This window comes from Lissotriton vulgaris, chromosome 5 (genome assembly GCF_964263255.1).
Source record: "Lissotriton vulgaris chromosome 5, aLisVul1.2, whole genome shotgun sequence".
In the NCBI taxonomy this organism is placed as follows: Eukaryota; Metazoa; Chordata; class Amphibia; order Caudata; family Salamandridae; genus Lissotriton; species Lissotriton vulgaris.
In genome coordinates this window covers 1414047709-1414071658 of record NC_141693.1, presented here as the reverse complement: position 1 = coordinate 1414071658, position 23950 = coordinate 1414047709, and positions in this window count along the sequence as shown.

Genomic DNA, 23950 nt, shown 5'->3' with positions numbered 1-23950 from the left:
GAGAGAGAAAGAGAGAGAAAACAACATTAAAACTGTGTCGCAGAGTCTGGAGTTGAGATTTTTTCCTTGCGTCACTTTACTCATGTTAAAAGTGACTCAAAAGTGGCGTAATAAGGTTGTGGATCTGTTTGTCAGACTGTTGTAACCTATCAGTTGTCATTGCTCGGAAGTAATTATAGATCAAACCCATTATAGCCACTCTAGCGGCAGTTTGCTGCTGATAAAGTGGCGATAATTTTGTCGCCAAGGCTTGATAATATGGCCCTCTCCCGTTTCACAAATAAAGTTAACACTACAGTTTTACGAGTGCAGTGTACCTGGTACATTTTACTTGTTATAGTGCCGCGTTCAAGTGGTGTCTATATGGAAGTGTCTACTGCGTTACTAACGCCCGTTATGCCGAATTATTTCTAATGCATTCCTATGAAGGATTTGTAGATATAGGCCTCTGTGCTTACCTTGTATAAACAGTGCGGACACCGGAGTTCACAACTTGAGTTCACCTCTGCTTCTATAAGTCAAAGTATATTCAATAATTTGCAGAGAATTCCATTGCTGTTGGTCGATAGGCCGTAGTTGCTTCTGAACGATGTTTGCTGAAGGAAACAAAAGGACATTTTGATTAGTCATCGTAAACGGAGTTGCGTAACTACTATCAAAAGTGAATTTTAATGTGAGTTCTTAATATTACGTAGTTAGGAGTGTTGCAGCTACAGCAAACAAAGGAAGATCAATAACTTAATAGAGGCTTGGGACGGCCTCGTGACGCAGAAAAAAAAATACTATCATGGATGCACAATTAATAATAACAGAGGGCTAAGCACCTGGCGTAGTCCAGAAATGCGACACAGAAATTTATGCTCGCACAATTTTTAAGATTAGAGGTGTATAGGACCTGGTGACTTATAAAGAAATATTTCAATTATGTAAGTATAATTTAAAACCATTGAGGGGTAGGAAAGCCATATGAAGGATAAAAAAATAGTAATATGCATATACAATTTACAGTGGAGGCTGATGTTGTGACGTCTTCTCTTACCTTTGCTTCTGTCATCTTTTGTCGTGTCTTGAAAGGCTGTGGTTTCGCTGAGTCTGGGGTGTTTTCGACAGTCTGTGTGTCATCGCAGCAGAGGCAGGCAAAAGAGAGCATGCTCTCGTCTGTGCCCGCATTATATGGGAACCGCGGGGGCTGACCAAACCAAGCCCAGGGCCGTCATTGGTAGCGTTTTCTCGGTCTGCAAGAATGATGGCACTGGGGGACATCCCATTAGCTAATGTTTTGGTTTCCAGGCTAAATGATAGCAAGCATGCTTGGTGGTGGCATGTGTGTAGTGTGGGCGGGCGTGCACCGCTCATGTGCAAGTGTGAGTGTGTGTACCAACTATTAACAAACGAGAGAGATGGGGGCGGTGTTATCATGTGCGCAGAGGCAGGCCCAGAATCGGATCTGCAATGAGTCAGCACTTCTAATCATTCTCCTTAGCGCGCCCTGAGCTCTGATTTGTCACTGAGAGGGTGATCGCACCATAGTTTGTACTGCTTATCATACTCAGCGTGTACCCACACATACAGTACGAATATGCTTTGACATTTCGCGTCGCATTAAAGCTTCGGTGTGACATCATGTACGGTGTTCTGTATGTGAAAGGGGGCAATGTTTCTACTTGGTTTAAAACATGTATGTATTTAATGTACATACTAAGGGCAGACATTTGGGATTACTATGAATTTTTTTAATACTTGTAATAATCATCTATTACTTTAAAAAATAATTACACAAATCGTGGTAGAACATCATGGGTACTCCTATTGAAAGAGTTGCGCAAGCGCATCATAAGCGTACGTAAAGCCATATGACTTAAAAAGTAGAGATTTGATTAGTTCATAACTTTTCCTATTGCGACTGTTGAAAGTTCCGTCCCATTATAATTATTCGACTTTGACTTTCTAAGAAGAAGCATTTGTTCTGAGAATCTTTTTAAATAGAAGGAAGATCACAATAAAAGAGCAATGGAGTCATATTCCAGCAGTTCTTCAGAGGGAGATTTCATTCCTGAAGAACCTCCAAAGAAGAGGAAAGAAGCTCTAATTTGGAATTTTTTCACTTTTCCAGAAGGTCAAAAAAAGTTAATGCTCCAAAAGTAACCAGTAAAATTTGCGAAACAACTCTTTCAAGGGGTGATCCATGTAAAAAATACTCCTTTGGCACAGCAAATATGGTGCGACACGTGAAGAACTTGCACCCCAAGAACTTTGCTTGAGCTGCAAGATGGAGGTTGCACGAGAACCCACCTGCTTCTGCACCAAGCACATCAACTGCAGCAGCAGCATTTTCAGCAAGCAGTCCACACCAACATATTGATTCTGACTTTGCTGAAGTTAAAATTTATTGCGATAAACGTTTGTGTTATGGGGAACAGTCTATAGACTTGATGAAACGCAGGATGCAGGATCATTGCTGTCCTCGACATTAGTTGTTCTTTTTTTCACTCTTTTGTTCCGCTTGGAATTTGTTGAAAAAACACAAAAAAATGAAAAAAATAAAAAAAAGAGTTATTTTTAGAACTACCTTCACTGGTCAAAGAAAGAACTATATTTCTATGTTAGTGTGTAAAAGTTTGTCAGAATGAATGTGTAGTTCATAAATGAATGAATGAATATGTTACTAGTGTATGGAGAATGTGAAAGTGCAGAACTATAAGGGACTGCTACAGCATGAATCTATAAGGTGTTTATCTATAGTATACTGTAGTATGTCCGAAGCACTTGAATGTATCATATGTACATAAATATGTTACAAGTCTGTGTTTCAATTTGCGTTGCTGGTGAAAGTGCCTGGGTGAATTTGTATGTCTTAGGGGTGGGTTTACAATCCCCTTGTGCCTCTTTTACACAGCCGTTGTGTCACTTTTGTGACACAGCGGTGGTGCAAAAGATTTGCCATGGTGTGTGGTATTAACAATGTGACGCATCTGGAGGGTGTATTACATTGTAAAGCGCTGGGCCAGAAGAGGGTTTCTTGTGCAGAAGGGGGTGCAGCAAGTCCTCCTAAAAGTGACTGAGTGAAATGTATAACATTTTATTCAGTGACTTTTAAGCTTATGCTGCGTCAAAACCTTGCACATGCTTGAAGCAGGTGTAAGGATTGATACAGCATTGTGAGCATAGGTCCCCAAGAGAATTGCTAGAGCTGTGTTATACTTGCAACCGACGTCAAGCAATAATTCATCCAAAAATTACTTTGCAAATTAGTTTTGTTATTATTTTATAATAAGAATATGAAATATAATCTACAAAATAAAATACATATAAATATTTACATGAAAAAGATAAGAATTTAGTATAAAAAGAAAGACATAATAATTAATACATTTATAAATTATCATTTACAAAACCTATGAAATTCACTGAAAAAACCATAGGTTTCACACACGTTATAGTTAGGAATTAGCATTTAAAAAACCTTGAAAATTCATTGAAAAAACTATATGTTTCACACGTTATAGTTAGCTGAACATTTCTATCATACAAAACCTTTGAAATTCCTCCGTTATAGTTAGCTCAGCTAACTATAACTTGCGCGGCCGCAATGCACTGCTGATGACGTCACATATTACATCACTCATGACATGGTCAGTGACATTACTCATGACATCACTGATGACATCTCAAATGACATCCCTGATGACATCACTGATGACATCATCCAGTTATTGTGTGTCTTTCTAAAAAATTATTTTGATCAGTGATTTCAAATGAGATGTCATCAGTGATGTCATCAGTGATGTCATTTGAGATGTCATCAGTGATGTTATCAGTGATGTCACTGACCATGTCATAAATGATGTAATATGTGACATCATCAGCAGTGGTTTGCGGGTGCGCGAAATATAGTTAATACAACTAACTATATAGGAGCAATTTCAATGGTTTTTTAAATGCTAATTCCTAACTATATAAGGCCTGAAACCTATGGTTTTTTAAGTGAATTTGCAAGGTTTTTAAAATGCTAATTCCTAACTATATAAGGCCTGAAACCTATGGATTTGTAAGTGAATTTGCAAGGTTTTTTAAATGCTAATTCCTAACTAAAATACTATATAAGGCCTGAAACCTCTGGTTTTTTTAAGTGAATTTGCAAGGTTTTTTAAATGCTAATTCCTAACTATATAAGGCCTGAAACCTATGGTTTTTTCAGTGAATTTGCAAGGTTTTTAAATGCTAATTCCTAACTATATCAGGCGTGAAACCTATATTTTTTTCAATAAATTTCAAAGGTTTTGTAAATGCTAATTCTATTAGAGGATAACATTTATATATGTTATTATCCCTCTGGGACCACCTGAGCAGCCATCTTGTTTCTCAGGAGAAGTGAGGCACAAGAGAGCACAAAACAAGAGTGGAAAGCGCAAAAAGGGGGCAGGGTAGAGACCCTCTGACCCCCTAGCCCTTTTTCGATTTTTTTTTGCCCTTGGGGGTCCTTCTGGGACCCCCTGAGAAGGGCTAGAGGGTTGGGGGGGTCTCTACCCTGCCCCTTTTTGTGTTTTCCACTCTTGTTTTGGGCTCTCTTGTGCCTCAGTTCTCCTGAAAAACAAGATGGTGGCCAACACTTCCTGGTTTGGACAGTTTGGAATGTTGACAGTCAACTGCCAGCCAATCAGAAACTCGCTCGCGCACGTAAGGGTACGCGCACGTACGCGTACGGTATGCGTACGGTGCGCGTACGGTGAGCGCATATAGATATATAATTTGCTCAAATTCAATTTTCTCAACAACTACTGGAGGGATTTTCACCAAATAAAGAAAAGGCACTACTGCATACCTGTCCCTACCATTTTGCCAAGTTTCGGGCTGTAGCCCTGTCTAAAGGTCCCATAGAAAATGCCATTTGAAAATTTTCAAATTCAATTTTCTCAAGAACTACTGGAGGGATTTTAAGTAGGGTTCAATAGGTCGCACACCACTCCACCAACCAGCGGGTAACCCCAGGAGCATCACGGTAAATGCAGTTTCTTTAAGCGAGTGCGCTTTTCAAAAGTTAGGAAGTATAAATGCAAAGTTGCAGGCCAACTCTGGACACCGGTGTTTCAGGATTATTGTCCTTCATCAGCAGAGTGTAGGTAGATTTTCAGGGGTTTTCTGAGCAGGCTGTCAAAGTGTCATCAGGTTAAGTACCTCTCAGGGCGCGTGGGTGCGTAACCTGAGCTCATCAGCTCAAAGGCTCGAGGGAGCCATATTTAAGTAGGGTTCAATAGGTCGCACACCACTCCACCAACCAGCGGGTAACCCCAGGAGCATCACGGTAAATGCAGTTTCTTTAAGCGAGTGCGCTTTTCAAAAGTTCCGAAGTATAAATGCAAAGTTGCAGGCCAACTCTTGACACCGGTGTTTCCGGATTATTGTCCTTCATCAGCAGAGTGTAGGTAGATTTTCAGGGGTTTGCTGTGCAGGCTGCCAAAGTGTCATCAGGTTCAGTACCTCTCAGGGCACGTGGGTGCGTAACCTGAGCTCGTCAGCTCAAAGACTCGAGGGAGCCATATTTAAGTAGGGTTCAATAGGTCGCACACCACTCCACCAACCAGCGGGTATCCCCAGGAGCATCACGGTAAATGCAGTTTCTTTAAGCCAGTGCGCTTTTCAAAAGTTCCGAAGTATAAATGCAAAGTTGCAGGCCAACTCTGGACACCGGTGTTTCAGGATTATTGTCCTTCATCAGCAGAGTGTAGGTAGATTTTCAGGGGTTTGCTGTGCAGGCTGCCAAAGTGTCATCAGGTTCAGTACCTCTCAGGACGCGTGGGTGCGTAACCTGAGCTTGTCAGCTCAAAGGCTCGAGGGGGCCATATTTAAGTAGGGTTCAATAGGTCGCACACTACTCCACCAACCAATGAGTAACCCCAGGAGCATCACGGTAAATGCAGTTTCTTTAAGCGAGTGCGCTTTACAAAAGTTCCGAAGTATAAATGCAAAGTTGCAGGCCAACTCTGGACACCGGTGTTTCAGGATTATTGTCCTTAATCAGCAGAGTGTAGGTAGATTTTCAGGGGTTTGCTGTGCAGGCTGCCAAAGTGTCATCAGGTTCAGTACCTCTCAGGGCGCGTGGGTGCGTAACCTGAGCTCGTCAGCTCAAAGGCTCGAGGGAGCCATATTTAAGTAGGGTTCAATAGGTCGCACACCACTCCACCGACCAGCGGGTAACCCCAGGAGCATTACGGTAAATGCAGTTTCTTTAAGCGAGTGCGCTTTTCAAAAGTTCCCAAGTATAATTGCAAAGTTGCAGGCCAACTCTGGACACCGGTGTTTCAGGATTATTGTCCTTCATCAGCAGAGTGTAGGTAGATTTTCAGGGGTTTGCTGTGCAGGCTGCCAAAGTGTCATCAGGTTCAGTACCTCTCAGGGCGCGTGGGTGCGTAACCTGAGCTCGTCAGCTCAAAGACTCGAGGGAGCCATATTTAAGTAGGGTTCAATAGGTCGCACACCACTCCACCAACCAGCGGGTATCCCCAGGAGCATCACGGTAAATGCAGTTTCTTTAAGCCAGTGCGCTTTTCAAAAGTTCCGAAGTATAAATGCAAAGTTGCAGGCCAACTCTGGACACCGGTGTTTCAGGATTATTGTCCTTCATCAGCAGAGTGTAGGTAGATTTTCAGGGGTTTGCTGTGCAGGCTGCCAAAGTGTCATCAGGTTCAGTACCTCTCAGGACGCGTGGGTGCGTAACCTGAGCTTGTCAGCTCAAAGGCTCGAGGGAGCCATATTTAAGTAGGGTTCAATAGGTCGCACACTACTCCACCAACCAATGAGTAACCCCAGGAGCATCACGGTAAATGCAGTTTCTTTAAGCGAGTGCGCTTTTCAAAAGTTCTGAAGTATAAATGCAAAGCTGTAGGCCAACTCTGGACACCGGTGTTTCAGGATTATTGTCCTTCATCAGCAGAGTGTAGGTAGATTTTCAGGGGTTTGCTCTGCAGGCTGCCAAAGTGTCATCAGGTTCAGTACCTCTCAGGGCGCGTGGGTGCGTAACCTGAGCTCGTCAGCTCAAAGGCTCGAGGGAGCCATATTTAAGTAGGGTTCAATAGGTCGCACACCACTCCACCGACCAGCGGGTAACCCCAGGAGCATTACGGTAAATGCAGTTTCTTTAAGCGAGTGCGCTTTTCAAAAGTTCCCAAGTATAAATGCAAAGTTGCAGGCCAACTCTGGACACCGGTGTTTCAGGATTATTGTCCTTCATAAGCTGAGTGTAAGTAGATTTCCAGGGGTTTGCTGTGCAGGCTGCCAAAGTGTCATCAGGCTCAGTACCTCTCAGGGCGCGTGGGTGCGTAACCTGAGCTCGTCAGCTCAAAGGCTCGAGGGAGCCATATTAAAGTAGGGTTCAATAGGTCGCATACCACTCCACCAACCAGCGGGTAACCCCAGGAGCATCACGGTAAATGCAGTTTCTTTAAGCGAGTGCGCTTTTCAAAAGTTCCGAAGTATAAATGCAAAGTTGCAGGCCAACTCTGGACACCGGTGTTTCAGGATTTTTGTCCTTCATCAGCAGAGTGTAGGTAGATTTTCAGGGGTTTGCTGTGCAGGTTGCCAAAGTGTCATCAGGTTCAGTACCTCTCAGGGCGCGTGGGTGCGTAACCTGAGCTCGTCAGCTCAAAGGCTCGAGGGAGTCATATTTAAGTAGGGTTCAATAGGTCGCACACCACTCTACCAACCAGTGGGTAACCCCAGGAGAATCACGGTAAATGCAGTTTCTTTAAGCGAGTGCGCTTTTCAAAAGTTCCGAAGTATAAATGCAAAGTTGCAGGCCTACTCTGGACACCGGTGTTTCAGGATTATTGTCCTTCATCAGCAGAGTGTAGGTAGATTTTCAGGCGTTTGCTGTGCAGGCTGCCAAAGTGTCATCAGGTTCAGTACCTCTCAGGGCGCGTGGGTGTGTAACCTGAGCTCATCAGCTCAAAGGCTCGAGGGAGCCATATTTAAGTAGGGTTCAATAGGTCGCACACCACTCCACCGACCAGCGGGTAACCCCAGGAGCATCACAGTAAATGCACTTTCTTTAAGCGAGTGCGCTTTTCAAAAGTTCCGAAGTATAAATGCAAAGTTGCAGGCCAACTCTGGACATCGGTGTTTCAGGATTATTGTCCTTCATCAGCAGAGTGTAGGTAGATTTTCAGGGGTTTGCTGTGCAGGCTGCCAAAGTGCGATCAGGTTCAGTACCTCTCAGGGGGCGTGGGTGCGTAACCTGAGCTCGTCAGCTCAAAGGCTCGAGGGAGCCATATTTAAGTAGGGTTCAATAGGTCGCACACCACTCCACCAACCAGCGGGTAACCCCAGGAGCATCACGGTAAATGCAGTTTCTTTAAGCGAGTGCGCTTTTCAAAAGTTCCGAAGTATAAATGCAAAGTTGCAGGCCAACTCTGGACACCGGTGTTTCAGGATTATTGTCCTTCATCAGGACAGTGTAGGTACATTTTCAGGGATTTGCTGTGCAGGCTGTCAAAGTGTCATCAGGTTCAGTACCTCTCAGGGCGCGTGGGTGCGTAACCTGAGCTCGTCAGCTTCAAAGGCTCGTGGGAGCCATATTTAAGTAGGGTTTAATAGGTCGCACACCAATCCACCAACCAGCGGGTAACCCCAGGAGCATCACAGTAAATGCAGTTTCTTTAAGCGAGTGCGCTTTTCAAATGTTCCGAAGTATAAATGCAAAGTTGCAGGCCAACTCTGGACACCGGTGTTTCAGGATTATTGTCCTTCATCAGGAGAGTGTAGGTAGATTTTCAGGGGTTTGCTGTGCAGGCTGCCAAAGTGTCATCAGGTTCAGTACCTCTTAGGGCGCATGGGTGCGTAACCTGAGCTCGTCAGCTCAAAGGCTCGAGGGAGCCATATTTAAGTAGGGTTCAATAGGTCGCACACCACTCCACCAACCAGCGGGTAACCCCAGGAGCATCACGGTAAATGACGTTTCTTTAAGCGAGTGCGCTTTTCAAAAGTTCCGAAGTATAAATGCAAAGTTGCAGGCCAACTCTGGAAACCGGTGTTTCAGGATTATTGTCCTTCATCAGCAGAGTGTAGGTAGATTTTCAGGGGTTTGCTGTGCAGGCTGCCAAAGTGTCATCAGGTTCAGTACCTCTCAGGGCGCATGGGTGCGTAACCTGAGCTCGTCAGCTCAAAGGCTCGAGGGAGCCATATTTAAGTAGGCTTCAATAGGTCGCACACCACTCCACCAACCAGCGGGTAACCCCAGGAGCATCACGGTAAATGCAGTTTCTTTAAGCGAGTGCGCTTTTCAAAAGTTCCGAAGTATAAATGCAAAGTTGCAGGCCAACTCTGGACACCGGTGTTTCAGGATTATTGTCCTTCATCAGCAGAGTGTAGGTAGAATTTCAGGGGTTTGCTGTGCAGGCTGCCAAAGTGTCATCAGGTTCAGTACCTCTCAGGGCACGTGGGTGCGTAACCTGAGCTCGTCAGCTCAAAGGCTCGAGGGAGCCATATTTAAGTAGGGTTCAATAGGTCGCACACCACTCCACCAACCAGCGGGTAACCCCAGGAGCATCACGGTAAATGCAGTTTCTTTAAGCGAGTGCGCTTTTCAAAAGTTCCGAAGTATAAATGCAAAGTTGCAGGCCAACTCTGGACACCGGTGTTTCAGGATTATTGTCCTTCATCAGCAGAGTGTAGGTAGATTTTCAGGGGTTTGCTGTGCAGGCTGCCAAAGTGTCATCAGGTTCAGTACCTCTCAGGGCGCGAGGGTGCGTAACCTGAGCTCGTCAGCTCAAAGGCTCGAGGGAGCCATATTTAAGTAGGGTTAAATAGGTCGCACACCACTCCACCAACCAGCGGGTAACCCCAGGAGCATCAAGGTAAATGCAGTTTCTTTAAGCGAGTGCGCTTTTCAAAAGTTCTGAAGTATAAATGCAAAGCTGTAGGCCAACTCTGGACACCGGTGTTTCAGGATTATTGTCCTTCATCAGCAGAGTGTAGGTAGATTTTCAGGGGTTTCCTGTGCAGGCTGCCAAAGTGTCATCAGGTTCAGTACCTCTCAGGGCGCGTGGGTGCGTAACCTGAGCTCGTCAGCTCAAAGGCTCGAGGGAGCCATATTTAAGTAGGGTTCAATAGGTCGCACACCACTCCACCGACCAGCGGGTAACCCCAGGAGCATTACGGTAAATGCAGTTTCTTTAAGCGAGTGCGCTTTTCAAAAGTTCCCAAGTATAAATGCAAAGCTGTAGGCCAACTCTGGACACCGGTGTTTCAGGATTATTGTCCTTCATCAGCAGAGTGTAGGTAGATTTTCAGGGGTTTGCTCTGCAGGCTGCCAAAGTGTCATCAGGTTCAGTACCTCTCAGGGCGCGTGGGTGCGTAACCTGAGCTCGTCAGCTCAAAGGCTCGAGGGAGCCATATTTAAGTAGGGTTCAATAGGTCGCACACCACTCCACCGACCAGCGGGTAACCCCAGGAGCATTACGGTAAATGCAGTTTCTTTAAGCGAGTGCGCTTTTCAAAAGTTCCCAAGTATAAATGCAAAGTTGCAGGCCCACTCTGGACACCGGTGTTTCAGGATTATTGTCCTTCATAAGCTGAGTGTAAGTAGATTTCTAGGGGTTTGCTGTGCAGGCTGCCAAAGTGTCATCAGGCTCAGTACCTCTCAGGGCGCGTGGGTGCGTAACCTGAGCTCGTCAGCTCAAAGGCTCGAGGGAGCCATATTAAAGTAGGGTTCAATAGGTCGCATACCACTCCACCAACCAGCGGGTAACCCCAGGAGCATCACGGTAAATGCAGTTTCTTTAAGCGAGTGCGCTTTTCAAAAGTTCCGAAGTATAAATGCAAAGTTGCAGGCCAACTCTGGACACCGGTGTTTCAGGATTTTTGTCCTTCATCAGCAGAGTGTAGGTAGATTTTCAGGGGTTTGCTGTGCAGGTTGCCAAAGTGTCATCAGGTTCACTACCTCTCAGGGCGCGTGGGTGCGTAACCTGAGCTCGTCAGCTCAAAGGCTCGAGGGAGCCATATTTAAGTAGGGTTCAATAGGTTGCACACCACTCCACCGACCAGCGGGTAACCCCAGGAGCATCACAGTAAATGCAGTTTCTTTAAGCGAGTGCGCTTTTCAAAAGTTCCGAAGTATAAATGCAAAGTTGCAGGCCAACTCTGGACACCGGTGTTTCAGGATTATTGTCCTTCATCAGCAGAGTGCAGGTAGATTTTCAGGGGTTTGCTGTGCAGGCTGCCAAAGTGTCATCAGGTTCAGTACCTCTCAGGGCGCGTGGGTGCGTAACCTGAGCTCGTCAGCTCAAAGACTCGAGGGAGCCATATTTAAGTAGGGTTCAATAGGTCGCACACCACTCCACCAACCAGCGGGTATCCCCAGGAGCATCACGGTAAATGCAGTTTCTTTAAGCCAGTGCGCTTTTCAAAAGTTCCGAAGTATAAATGCAAAGTTGCAGGCCAACTCTGGACACCGGTGTTTCAGGATTATTGTCCTTCATCAGCAGAGTGTAGGTAGATTTTCAGGGGTTTGCTGTGCAGGCTGCCAAAGTGTCATCAGGTTCAGTACCTCTCAGGACGCGTGGGTGCGTAACCTGAGCTTGTCAGCTCAAAGGCTCGAGGGAGCCATATTTAAGTAGGGTTCAATAGGTCGCACACTACTCCACCAACCAATGAGTAACCCCAGGAGCATCACGGTAAATGCAGTTTCTTTAAGCGAGTGCGCTTTACAAAAGTTCCGAAGTATAAATGCAAAGTTGCAGGCCAACTCTGGACACCGGTGTTTCAGGATTATTGTCCTTCATCAGCAGAGTGTAGGTAGATTTTCAGGGGTTTGCTGTGCAGGCTGCCAAAGTGTCATCAGGTTCAGTACCTCTCAGGGCGCGTGGGTGCGTAACCTGAGCTCGTCAGCTCAAAGGCTCGAGGGAGCCATATTTAAGTAGGGTTCAATAGGTCGCACACCACTCCACCGACCAGCGGGTAACCCCAGGAGCATTACGGTAAATGCAGTTTCTTTAAGCGAGTGCGCTTTTCAAAAGTTCCCAAGTATAATTGCAAAGTTGCAGGCCAACTCTGGACACCGGTGTTTCAGGATTATTGTCCTTCATCAGCAGAGTGTAGGTAGATTTTCAGGGGTTTGCTGTGCAGGCTGCCAAAGTGTCATCAGGTTCAGTACCTCTCAGGGCGCGTGGGTGCGTAACTTGAGCTCGTCAGCTCAAAGACTCGAGGGAGCCATATTTAAGTAGGGTTCAATAGGTCGCACACCACTCCACCAACCAGCGGGTATCCCCAGGAGCATCACGGTAAATGCAGTTTCTTTAAGCCAGTGCGCTTTTCAAAAGTTCCGAAGTATAAATGCAAAGTTGCAGGCCAACTCTGGACACCGGTGTTTCAGGATTATTGTCCTTCATCAGCAGAGTGTAGGTAGATTTTCAGGGGTTTGCTGTGCAGGCTGCCAAAGTGTCATCAGGTTCAGTACCTCTCAGGACGCGTGGGTGCGTAACCTGAGCTTGTCAGCTCAAAGGCTCGAGGGAGCCATATTTAAGTAGGGTTCAATAGGTCGCACACTACTCCACCAACCAATGAGTAACCCCAGGAGCATCACAGTAAATGCAGTTTCTTTAAGCGAGTGCGCTTTTCAAAAGTTCTGAAGTATAAATGCAAAGCTGTAGGCCAACTCTGGACACCGGTGTTTCAGGATTATTGTCCTTCATCAGCAGAGTGTAGGTAGATTTTCAGGGGTTTGCTCTGCAGGCTGCCAAAGTGTCATCAGGTTCAGTACCTCTCAGGGCGCGTGGGTGCGTAACCTGAGCTCGTCAGCTCAAAGGCTCGAGGGAGCCATATTTAAGTAGGGTTCAATAGGTCGCACACCACTCCACCGACCAGCGGGTAACCCCAGGAGCATTACGGTAAATGCAGTTTCTTTAAGCGAGTGCGCTTTTCAAAAGTTCCCAAGTATAAATGCAAAGTTGCAGGCCAACTCTGGACACAGGTGTTTCAGGAATATTGTCCTTCATAAGCTGAGTGTAAGTAGATTTCCAGGGGTTTGCTGTGCAGGCTGCCAAAGTGTCATCAGGCTCAGTACCTCTCAGGGCGCGTGGGTGCGTAACCTGAGCTCGTCAGCTCAAAGGCTCGAGGGAGCCATATTAAAGTAGGGTTCAATAGGTCGCATACCACTCCACCAACCAGCGGGTAACCCCAGGAGCATCACGGTAAATGCAGTTTCTTTAAGCGAGTGCGCTTTCTCAAAAGTTCCGAAGTATAAATGCAAAGTTGCAGGCCAACTCTGGACACCGGTGTTTCAGGATTTTTGTCCTTCATCAGCAGAGTGTAGGTAGATTTTCAGGGGTTTGCTGTGCAGGTTGCCAAAGTGTCATCAGGTTCAGTACCTCTCAGGGCGCGTGGGTGCGTAACCTGAGCTCGTCAGCTCAAAGACTCGAGGGAGCCATATTTAAGTAGGGTTCAATAGGTCGCACACCACTCTACCAACCAGTGGGTAACCCCAGGAGAATCACGGTAAATGCAGTTTCTTTAAGCGAGTGCGCTTTTCAAAAGTTCCGAAGTATAAATGCAAAGTTGCAGGCCTACTCTGGACACCGGTGTTTCAGGATTATTGTCCTTCATCAGCAGAGTGTAGGTAGATTTTCAGGGGTTTGCTGTGCAGGCTGCCAAAGTGTCATCAGGTTCAGTACCTCTCAGGACGCGTGGGTGCGTAACCTGAGCTTGTCAGCTCAAAGGCTCGAGGGAGCCATATTTAAGTAGGGTTCAATAGGTCGCACACTACTCCACCAACCAATGAGTAACCCCAGGAGCATCACGGTAAATGCAGTTTCTTTAAGCGAGTGCGCTTTACAAAAGTTCCGAAGTATAAATGCAAAGTTGCAGGCCAACTCTGGACACCGGTGTTTCAGGATTATTGTCCTTCATCAGCAGAGTGTAGGTAGATTTTCAGGGGTTTGCTGTGCAGGCTGCCAAAGTGTCATCAGGTTCAGTACCTCTCAGGGCGCGTGGGTGCGTAACCTGAGCTCGTCAGCTCAAAGACTCGAGGGAGCCATATTTAAGTAGGGTTCAATAGGTCGCACACCACTCCACCAACCAGCGGGTATCCCCAGGAGCATCACGGTAAATGCAGTTTCTTTAAGCCAGTGCGCTTTTCAAAAGTTCCGAAGTATAAATGCAAAGTTGCAGGCCAACTCTGGACACCGGTGTTTCAGGATTATTGTCCTTCATCAGCAGAGTGTAGGTAGATTTTCAGGGGTTTGCTGTGCAGGCTGCCAAAGTGTCATCAGGTTCAGTACCTCTCAGGACGCGTGGGTGCGTAACCTGAGCTTGTCAGCTCAAAGGCTCGAGGGAGTCATATTTAAGTAGGGTTCAATAGGTCGCACACTACTCCACCAACCAATGAGTAACCCCAGGAGCATCACGGTAAATGCAGTTTCTTTAAGCGAGTGCGCTTTTCAAAAGTTCTGAAGTATAAATGCAAAGCTGTAGGCCAACTCTGGACACCGGTGTTTCAGGATTATTGTCCTTCATCAGCAGAGTGTAGGTAGATTTTCAGGGGTTTGCTCTGCAGGCTGCCAAAGTGTCATCAGGTTCAGTACCTCTCAGGGCGCGTGGGTGCGTAACCTGAGCTCGTCAGCTCAAAGGCTCGAGGGAGCCATATTTAAGTAGGGTTCAATAGGTCGCACACCACTCCACCGACCAGCGGGTAACCCCAGGAGCATTACGGTAAATGCAGTTTCTTTAAGCGAGTGCGCTTTTCAAAAGTTCCCAAGTATAAATGCAAAGTTGCAAGCCAACTCTGGACACCGGTGTTTCAGGATTATTGTCCTTCATAAGCTGAGTGTAAGTAGATTTCCAGGGGTTTGCTGTGCAGGCTGCCAAAGTGTCATCAGGCTCAGTACCTCTCAGGGCGCGTGGGTGCGTAACCTGAGCTCGTCAGCTCAAAGGCTCGAGGGAGCCATATTAAAGTAGGGTTCAATAGGTCGCATACCACTCCACCAACCAGCGGGTAACCCCAGGAGCATCACGGTAAATGCAGTTTCTTTAAGCGAGTGCGCTTTTCAAAAGTTCCGAAGTATAAATGCAAAGTTGCAGGCCAACTCTGGACACCGGTGTTTCAGGATTTTTGTCCTTCATCAGCAGAGTGTAGGTAGATTTTCAGGGGTTTGCTGTGCAGGTTGCCAAAGTGTCATCAGGTTCACTACCTCTCAGGGCGCGTGGGTGCGTAACCTGAGCTCGTCAGCTCAAAGGCTCGAGGGAGCCATATTTAAGTAGGGTTCAATAGGTTGCACACCACTCCACCGACCAGCGGGTAACCCCAGGAGCATCACAGTAAATGCAGTTTCTTTAAGCGAGTGCGCTTTTCAAAAGTTCCGAAGTATAAATGCAAAGTTGCAGGCCAACTCTGGACACCGGTGTTTCAGGATTATTGTCCTTCATCAGCAGAGTGCAGGTAGATTTTCAGGGGTTTGCTGTGCAGGCTGCCAAAGTGTCATCAGGTTCAGTACCTCTCAGGGCGCGTGGGTGCGTAACCTGAGCTCGTCAGCTCAAAGACTCGAGGGAGCCATATTTAAGTAGGGTTCAATAGGTCGCACACCACTCCACCAACCAGCGGGTATCCCCAGGAGCATCACGGTAAATGCAGTTTCTTTAAGCCAGTGCGCTTTTCAAAAGTTCCGAAGTATAAATGCAAAGTTGCAGGCCAACTCTGGACACCGGTGTTTCAGGATTATTGTCCTTCATCAGCAGAGTGTAGGTAGATTTTCAGGGGTTTGCTGTGCAGGCTGCCAAAGTGTCATCAGGTTCAGTACCTCTCAGGACGCGTGGGTGCGTAACCTGAGCTTGTCAGCTCAAAGGCTCGAGGGAGCCATATTTAAGTAGGGTTCAATAGGTCGCACACTACTCCACCAACCAATGAGTAACCCCAGGAGCATCACGGTAAATGCAGTTTCTTTAAGCGAGTGCGCTTTACAAAAGTTCCGAAGTATAAATGCAAAGTTGCAGGCCAACTCTGGACACCGGTGTTTCAGGATTATTGTCCTTCATCAGCAGAGTGTAGGTAGATTTTCAGGGGTTTGCTGTGCAGGCTGCCAAAGTGTCATCAGGTTCAGTACCTCTCAGGGCGCGTGGGTGCGTAACCTGAGCTCGTCAGCTCAAAGGCTCGAGGGAGCCATATTTAAGTAGGGTTCAATAGGTCGCACACCACTCCACCGACCAGCGGGTAACCCCAGGAGCATTACGGTAAATGCAGTTTCTTTAAGCGAGTGCGCTTTTCAAAAGTTCCCAAGTATAATTGCAAAGTTGCAGGCCAACTCTGGACACCGGTGTTTCAGGATTATTGTCCTTCATCAGCAGAGTGTAGGTAGATTTTCAGGGGTTTGCTGTGCAGGCTGCCAAAGTGTCATCAGGTTCAGTACCTCTCAGGGCGCGTGGGTGCGTAACTTGAGCTCGTCAGCTCAAAGACTCGAGGGAGCCATATTTAAGTAGGGTTCAATAGGTCGCACACCACTCCACCAACCAGCGGGTATCCCCAGGAGCATCACGGTAAATGCAGTTTCTTTAAGCCAGTGCGCTTTTCAAAAGTTCCGAAGTATAAATGCAAAGTTGCAGGCCAACTCTGGACACCGGTGTTTCAGGATTATTGTCCTTCATCAGCAGAGTGTAGGTAGATTTTCAGGGGTTTGCTGTGCAGGCTGCCAAAGTGTCATCAGGTTCAGTACCTCTCAGGACGCGTGGGTGCGTAACCTGAGCTTGTCAGCTCAAAGGCTCGAGGGAGCCATATTTAAGTAGGGTTCAATAGGTCGCACACTACTCCACCAACCAATGAGTAACCCCAGGAGCATCACAGTAAATGCAGTTTCTTTAAGCGAGTGCGCTTTTCAAAAGTTCTGAAGTATAAATGCAAAGCTGTAGGCCAACTCTGGACACCGGTGTTTCAGGATTATTGTCCTTCATCAGCAGAGTGTAGGTAGATTTTCAGGGGTTTGCTCTGCAGGCTGCCAAAGTGTCATCAGGTTCAGTACCTCTCAGGGCGCGTGGGTGCGTAACCTGAGCTCGTCAGCTCAAAGGCTCGAGGGAGCCATATTTAAGTAGGGTTCAATAGGTCGCACACCACTCCACCGACCAGCGGGTAACCCCAGGAGCATTACGGTAAATGCAGTTTCTTTAAGCGAGTGCGCTTTTCAAAAGTTCCCAAGTATAAATGCAAAGTTGCAGGCCAACTCTGGACACAGGTGTTTCAGGAATATTGTCCTTCATAAGCTGAGTGTAAGTAGATTTCCAGGGGTTTGCTGTGCAGGCTGCCAAAGTGTCATCAGGCTCAGTACCTCTCAGGGCGCGTGGGTGCGTAACCTGAGCTCGTCAGCTCAAAGGCTCGAGGGAGCCATATTAAAGTAGGGTTCAATAGGTCGCATACCACTCCACCAACCAGCGGGTAACCCCAGGAGCATCACGGTAAATGCAGTTTCTTTAAGCGAGTGCGCTTTCTCAAAAGTTCCGAAGTATAAATGCAAAGTTGCAGGCCAACTCTGGACACCGGTGTTTCAGGATTTTTGTCCTTCATCAGCAGAGTGTAGGTAGATTTTCAGGGGTTTGCTGTGCAGGTTGCCAAAGTGTCATCAGGTTCAGTACCTCTCAGGGCGCGTGGGTGCGTAACCTGAGCTCGTCAGCTCAAAGACTCGAGGGAGCCATATTTAAGTAGGGTTCAATAGGTCGCACACCACTCTACCAACCAGTGGGTAACCCCAGGAGAATCACGGTAAATGCAGTTTCTTTAAGCGAGTGCGCTTTTCAAAAGTTCCGAAGTATAAATGCAAAGTTGCAGGCCTACTCTGGACACCGGTGTTTCAGGATTATTGTCCTTCATCAGCAGAGTGTAGGTAGATTTTCAGGGGTTTGCTGTGCAGGCTGCCAAAGTGTCATCAGGTTCAGTACCTCTCAGGACGCGTGGGTGCGTAACCTGAGCTTGTCAGCTCAAAGGCTCGAGGGAGCCATATTTAAGTAGGGTTCAATAGGTCGCACACTACTCCACCAACCAATGAGTAACCCCAGGAGCATCACGGTAAATGCAGTTTCTTTAAGCGAGTGCGCTTTACAAAAGTTCCGAAGTATAAATGCAAAGTTGCAGGCCAACTCTGGACACCGGTGTTTCAGGATTATTGTCCTTCATCAGCAGAGTGTAGGTAGATTTTCAGGGGTTTGCTGTGCAGGCTGCCAAAGTGTCATCAGGTTCAGTACCTCTCAGGGCGCGTGGGTGCGTAACCTGAGCTCGTCAGCTCAAAGACTCGAGGGAGCCATATTTAAGTAGGGTTCAATAGGTCGCACACCACTCCACCAACCAGCGGGTATCCCCAGGAGCATCACGGTAAATGCAGTTTCTTTAAGCCAGTGCGCTTTTCAAAAGTTCCGAAGTATAAATGCAAAGTTGCAGGCCAACTCTGGACACCGGTGTTTCAGGATTATTGTCCTTCATCAGCAGAGTGTAGGTAGATTTTCAGGGGTTTGCTGTGCAGGCTGCCAAAGTGTCATCAGGTTCAGTACCTCTCAGGACGCGTGGGTGCGTAACCTGAGCTTGTCAGCTCAAAGGCTCGAGGGAGTCATATTTAAGTAGGGTTCAATAGGTCGCACACTACTCCACCAACCAATGAGTAACCCCAGGAGCATCACGGTAAATGCAGTTTCTTTAAGCGAGTGCGCTTTTCAAAAGTTCTGAAGTATAAATGCAAAGCTGTAGGCCAACTCTGGACACCGGTGTTTCAGGATTATTGTCCTTCATCAGCAGAGTGTAGGTAGATTTTCAGGGGTTTGCTCTGCAGGCTGCCAAAGTGTCATCAGGTTCAGTACCTCTCAGGGCGCGTGGGTGCGTAACCTGAGCTCGTCAGCTCAAAGGCTCGAGGGAGCCATATTTAAGTAGGGTTCAATAGGTCGCACACCACTCCACCGACCAGCGGGTAACCCCAGGAGCATTACGGTAAATGCAGTTTCTTTAAGCGAGTGCGCTTTTCAAAAGTTCCCAAGTATAAATGCAAAGTTGCAAGCCAACTCTGGACACCGGTGTTTCAGGATTATTGTCCTTCATAAGCTGAGTGTAAGTAGATTTCCAGGGGTTTGCTGTGCAGGCTGCCAAAGTGTCATCAGGCTCAGTACCTCTCAGGGCGCGTGGGTGCGTAACCTGAGCTCGTCAGCTCAAAGGCTCGAGGGAGCCATATTAAAGTAGGGTTCAATAGGTCGCATACCACTCCACCAACCAGCGGGTAACCCCAGGAGCATCACGGTAAATGCAGTTTCTTTAAGCGAGTGCGCTTTTCAAAAGTTCCGAAGTATAAATGCAAAGTTGCAGGCCAACTCTGGACACCGGTGTTTCAGGATTTTTGTCCTTCATCAGCAGAGTGTAGGTAGATTTTCAGGGGTTTGCTGTGCAGGTTGCCAAAGTGTCATCAGGTTCAGTACCTCTCAGGGCGCGTGGGTGCGTAACCTGAGCTCGTCAGCTCAAAGGCTCGAGGGAGTCATATTTAAGTAGGGTTCAATAGGTCGCACACCACTCTACCAACCAGTGGGTAACCCCAGGAGAATCACGGTAAATGCAGTTTCTTTAAGCGAGTGCGCTTTTCAAAAGTTCCGAAGTATAAATGCAAAGTTGCAGGCCTACTCTGGACACCGGTGTTTCAGGATTATTGTCCTTCATCAGCAGAGTGTAGGTAGATTTTCAGGCGTTTGCTGTGCAGGCTGCCAAAGTGTCATCAGGTTCAGTACCTCTCAGGGCGCGTGGGTGTGTAACCTGAGCTCATCAGCTCAAAGGCTCGAGGGAGCCATATTTAAGTAGGGTTCAATAGGTCGCACACCACTCCACCGACCAGCGGGTAACCCCAGGAGCATCACAGTAAATGCACTTTCTTTAAGCGAGTGCGCTTTTCAAAAGTTCCGAAGTATAAATGCAAAGTTGCAGGCCAACTCTGGACATCGGTGTTTCAGGATTATTGTCCTTCATCAGCAGAGTGTAGGTAGATTTTCAGGGGTTTGCTGTGCAGGCTGCCAAAGTGCGATCAGGTTCAGTACCTCTCAGGGGGCGTGGGTGCGTAACCTGAGCTCGTCAGCTCAAAGGCTCGAGGGAGCCATATTTAAGTAGGGTTCAATAGGTCGCACACCACTCCACCAACCAGCGGGTAACCCCAGGAGCATCACGGTAAATGCAGTTTCTTTAAGCGAGTGCGCTTTTCAAAAGTTCCGAAGTATAAATGCAAAGTTGCAGGCCAACTCTGGACACCGGTGTTTCAGGATTATTGTCCTTCATCAGGACAGTGTAGGTACATTTTCAGGGATTTGCTGTGCAGGCTGTCAAAGTGTCATCAGGTTCAGTACCTCTCAGGGCGCGTGGGTGCGTAACCTGAGCTCGTCAGCTTCAAAGGCTCGTGGGAGCCATATTTAAGTAGGGTTTAATAGGTCGCACACCAATCCACCAACCAGCGGGTAACCCCAGGAGCATCACAGTAAATGCAGTTTCTTTAAGCGAGTGCGCTTTTCAAATGTTCCGAAGTATAAATGCAAAGTTGCAGGCCAACTCTGGACACCGGTGTTTCAGGATTATTGTCCTTCATCAGGAGAGTGTAGGTAGATTTTCAGGGGTTTGCTGTGCAGGCTGCCAAAGTGTCATCAGGTTCAGTACCTCTTAGGGCGCATGGGTGCGTAACCTGAGCTCGTCAGCTCAAAGGCTCGAGGGAGCCATATTTAAGTAGGGTTCAATAGGTCGCACACCACTCCACCAACCAGCGGGTAACCCCAGGAGCATCACGGTAAATGCAGTTTCTTTAAGCGAGTGCGCTTTTCAAAAGTTCCGAAGTATAAATGCAAAGTTGCAGGCCAACTCTGGAAACCGGTGATTCAGGATTATTGTCCTTCATCAGCAGAGTGTAAGTAGATTTTCAGGGGTTTGCTGTGCAGGCTGCCAAAGTGTCATCAGGTTCAGTACCTCTCAGGGCGCATGGGTGCGTAACCTGAGCTCGTCAGCTCAAAGGCTCGAGGGAGCCATATTTAAGTAGGGTTAAATAGGTCGCACACCACTCCACCAACCAGCGGGTAACCCCAGGAGCATCACGGTAAATGCAGTTTCTTTAAGCGAGTGCGCTTTTCAAAAGTTCCGAAGTATAAATGCAAAGTTGCAGGCCAACTCTGGACACCGGTGTTTCAGGATTATTGTCCTTCATCAGCAGAGTGTAGGTAGAATTTCAGGGGTTTGCTGTGCAGGCTGCCAAAGTGTCATCAGGTTCAGTACCTCTCAGGGCACGTGGGTGCGTAACCTGAGCTCGTCAGCTCAAAGGCTCGAGGGAGCCATATTTAAGTAAGGTTCAATAGGTCCCACACCACTCCACCAACCAGCGGGTAACCCCTGGAGCATCACGGTAAATGCAGTTTCTTTAAGCGAGTGCGCTTTTCAAAAGTTCCGAAGTATAAATGCAAAGTTGCAGGCCAACTCTGGACACCGGTGTTTCAGGATTATTGTCCTTCATCAGCAGAGTGTAGGTAGATTTTCAGGGGTTTGCTGTGCAGGCTGCCAAAGTGTCATCAGGTTCAGTACCTCTCAGGGCGCGAGGGTGCTTAACCTGAGCTCGTCAGCTCAAAGGCTCGAGGGAGCCATATTTAAGTAGGGTTAAATAGGTCGCACACCACTCCACCAACCAGCGGGTAACCCCAGGAGCATCAAGGTAAATGCAGTTTCTTTAAGCGAGTGCGCTTTTCAAAAGTTCTGAAGTATAAATGCAAAGCTGTAGGCCAACTCTGGACACCGGTGTTTCAGGATTATTGTCCTTCATCAGCAGAGTGTAGGTAGATTTTCAGGGGTTTCCTGTGCAGGCTGCCAAAGTGTCATCAGGTTCAGTACCTCTCAGGGCGCGTGGGTGCGTAACCTGAGCTCGTCAGCTCAAAGGCTCGAGGGAGCCATATTTAAATAGGGTTCAATAGGTCGCACACCACTCCACCGACCAGCGGGTAACCCCAGGAGCATTACGGTAAATGCAGTTTCTTTAAGCGAGTGCGCTTTTCAAAAGTTCCCAAGTATAAATGCAAAGCTGTAGGCCAACTCTGGACACCGGTGTTTCAGGATTATTGTCCTTCATCAGCAGAGTGTAGGTAGATTTTCAGGGGTTTGCTCTGCAGGCTGCCAAAGTGTCATCAGGTTCAGTACCTCTCAGGGCGCGTGGGTGCGTAACCTGAGCTCGTCAGCTCAAAGGCTCGAGGGAGCCATATTTAAGTAGGGTTCAATAGGTCGCACACCACTCCACCGACCAGCGGGTAACCCCAGGAGCATTACGGTAAATGCAGTTTCTTTAAGCGAGTGCGCTTTTCAAAAGTTCCCAAGTATAAATGCAAAGTTGCAGGCCAACTCTGGACACCGGTGTTTCAGGATTATTGTCCTTCATAAGCTGAGTGTAAGTAGATTTCCAGGGGTTTGCTGTGCAGGCTTCCAAAGTGTCATCAGGCTCAGTACCTCTCAGGGCGCGTGGGTGCGTAACCTGAGCTCGTCAGCTCAAAGGCTCGAGGGAGCCATATTAAAGTAGGGTTCAATAGGTCGCATACCACTCCACCAACCAGCGGGTAACCCCAGGAGCATCACGGTAAATGCAGTTTCTTTAAGCGAGTGCGCTTTTCAAAAGTTCCGAAGTATAAATGCAAAGTTGCAGGCCAACTCTGGACACCGGTGTTTCAGGATTTTTGTCCTTCATCAGCAGAGTGTAGGTAGATTTTCAGGGGTTTGCTGTGCAGGTTGCCAAAGTGTCATCAGGTTCAGTACCTCTCAGGGCGCGTGGGTGCGTAACCTGAGCTCGTCAGCTCAAAGGCTCGAGGGAGCCATATTTAAGTAGGGTTCAATAGGTCGCACACCACTCCACCGACCAGCGGGTAACCCCAGGAGCATCACAGTAAATGCAGTTTCTTTAAGCGAGTGCGCTTTTCAAAAGTTCCGAAGTATAAATGCAAAGTTGCAGGCCAACTCTGGACACCGGTGTTTCAGGATTATTGTCCTTCATCAGCAGAGTGTAGGTAGATTTTCAGGGGTTTGCTGTGCAGGCTGCCAAATTGTGATCAGGTTCAGTACCTCTCAGGGGGCGTGGGTGCGTAACCTGAGCTAGTCAGCTCAAAGGCTCGAGGAAGCCATATTTAAGTAGGGTTCAATAGGTCGCACACCACTCCACCAACCAGCGGGTTACCCCAGGAGCATCACGGTAAATGCAGTTTCTTTAAGCGAGTGCGCTTTTCAAATGTTCCGAAGTATAAATGCAAAGTTGCAGGCCAACTCTGGACACCGGTGTTTCAGGATTATTGTCCTTCATCAGGAGAGTGTAGGTAGATTTTCAGGGGTTTGCTGTGCAGGCTGCCAAAGTGTCATCAGGTTCAGTACCTCTCAGGGCGCATGGGTGCGTAACCTGAGCTCGTCAGCTCAAAGGCTCGAGGGAGCCATATTTAAGTAGGGTTCAATAGGTCGCACACCACTCCACCAACCAGCGGGTAACCCCAGGAGCATCACGGTAAATGCTGTTTCTTTAAGCGAGTGCGCTTTTCAAAAGTTCCGAAGTATAAATGCAAAGTTGCAGGCCAACTCTGGAAACCGGTGTTTCAGGATTATTGTCCTTCATCAGCAGAGTGTAGGTAGATTTTCAGGGGTTTGCTGTGCAGGCTGCCAAAGTGTCATCAGGTTCAGTACCTCTCAGGGCGCGAGGGTGCGTAACCTGAGCTCGTCAGCTCAAAGGCTCGAGGGAGCCATATTTAAGTAGGGTTCAATAGGTCGCACACCACTCCACCAACCAGCGGGTAACCCCAGGAGCATCACGGTAAATGCAGTTTCTTTAAGCGAGTGCGCTTTTCAAAAGTTCCGAAGTATAAATGCAAAGTTGCAGGCCAACTCTGGACACCGGTGTTTCAGGATTATTGTCCTTCATCAGCAAAGTGTAGGTAGAATTTCAGGGGTTTGCTGTGCAGGCTGCCAAAGTGT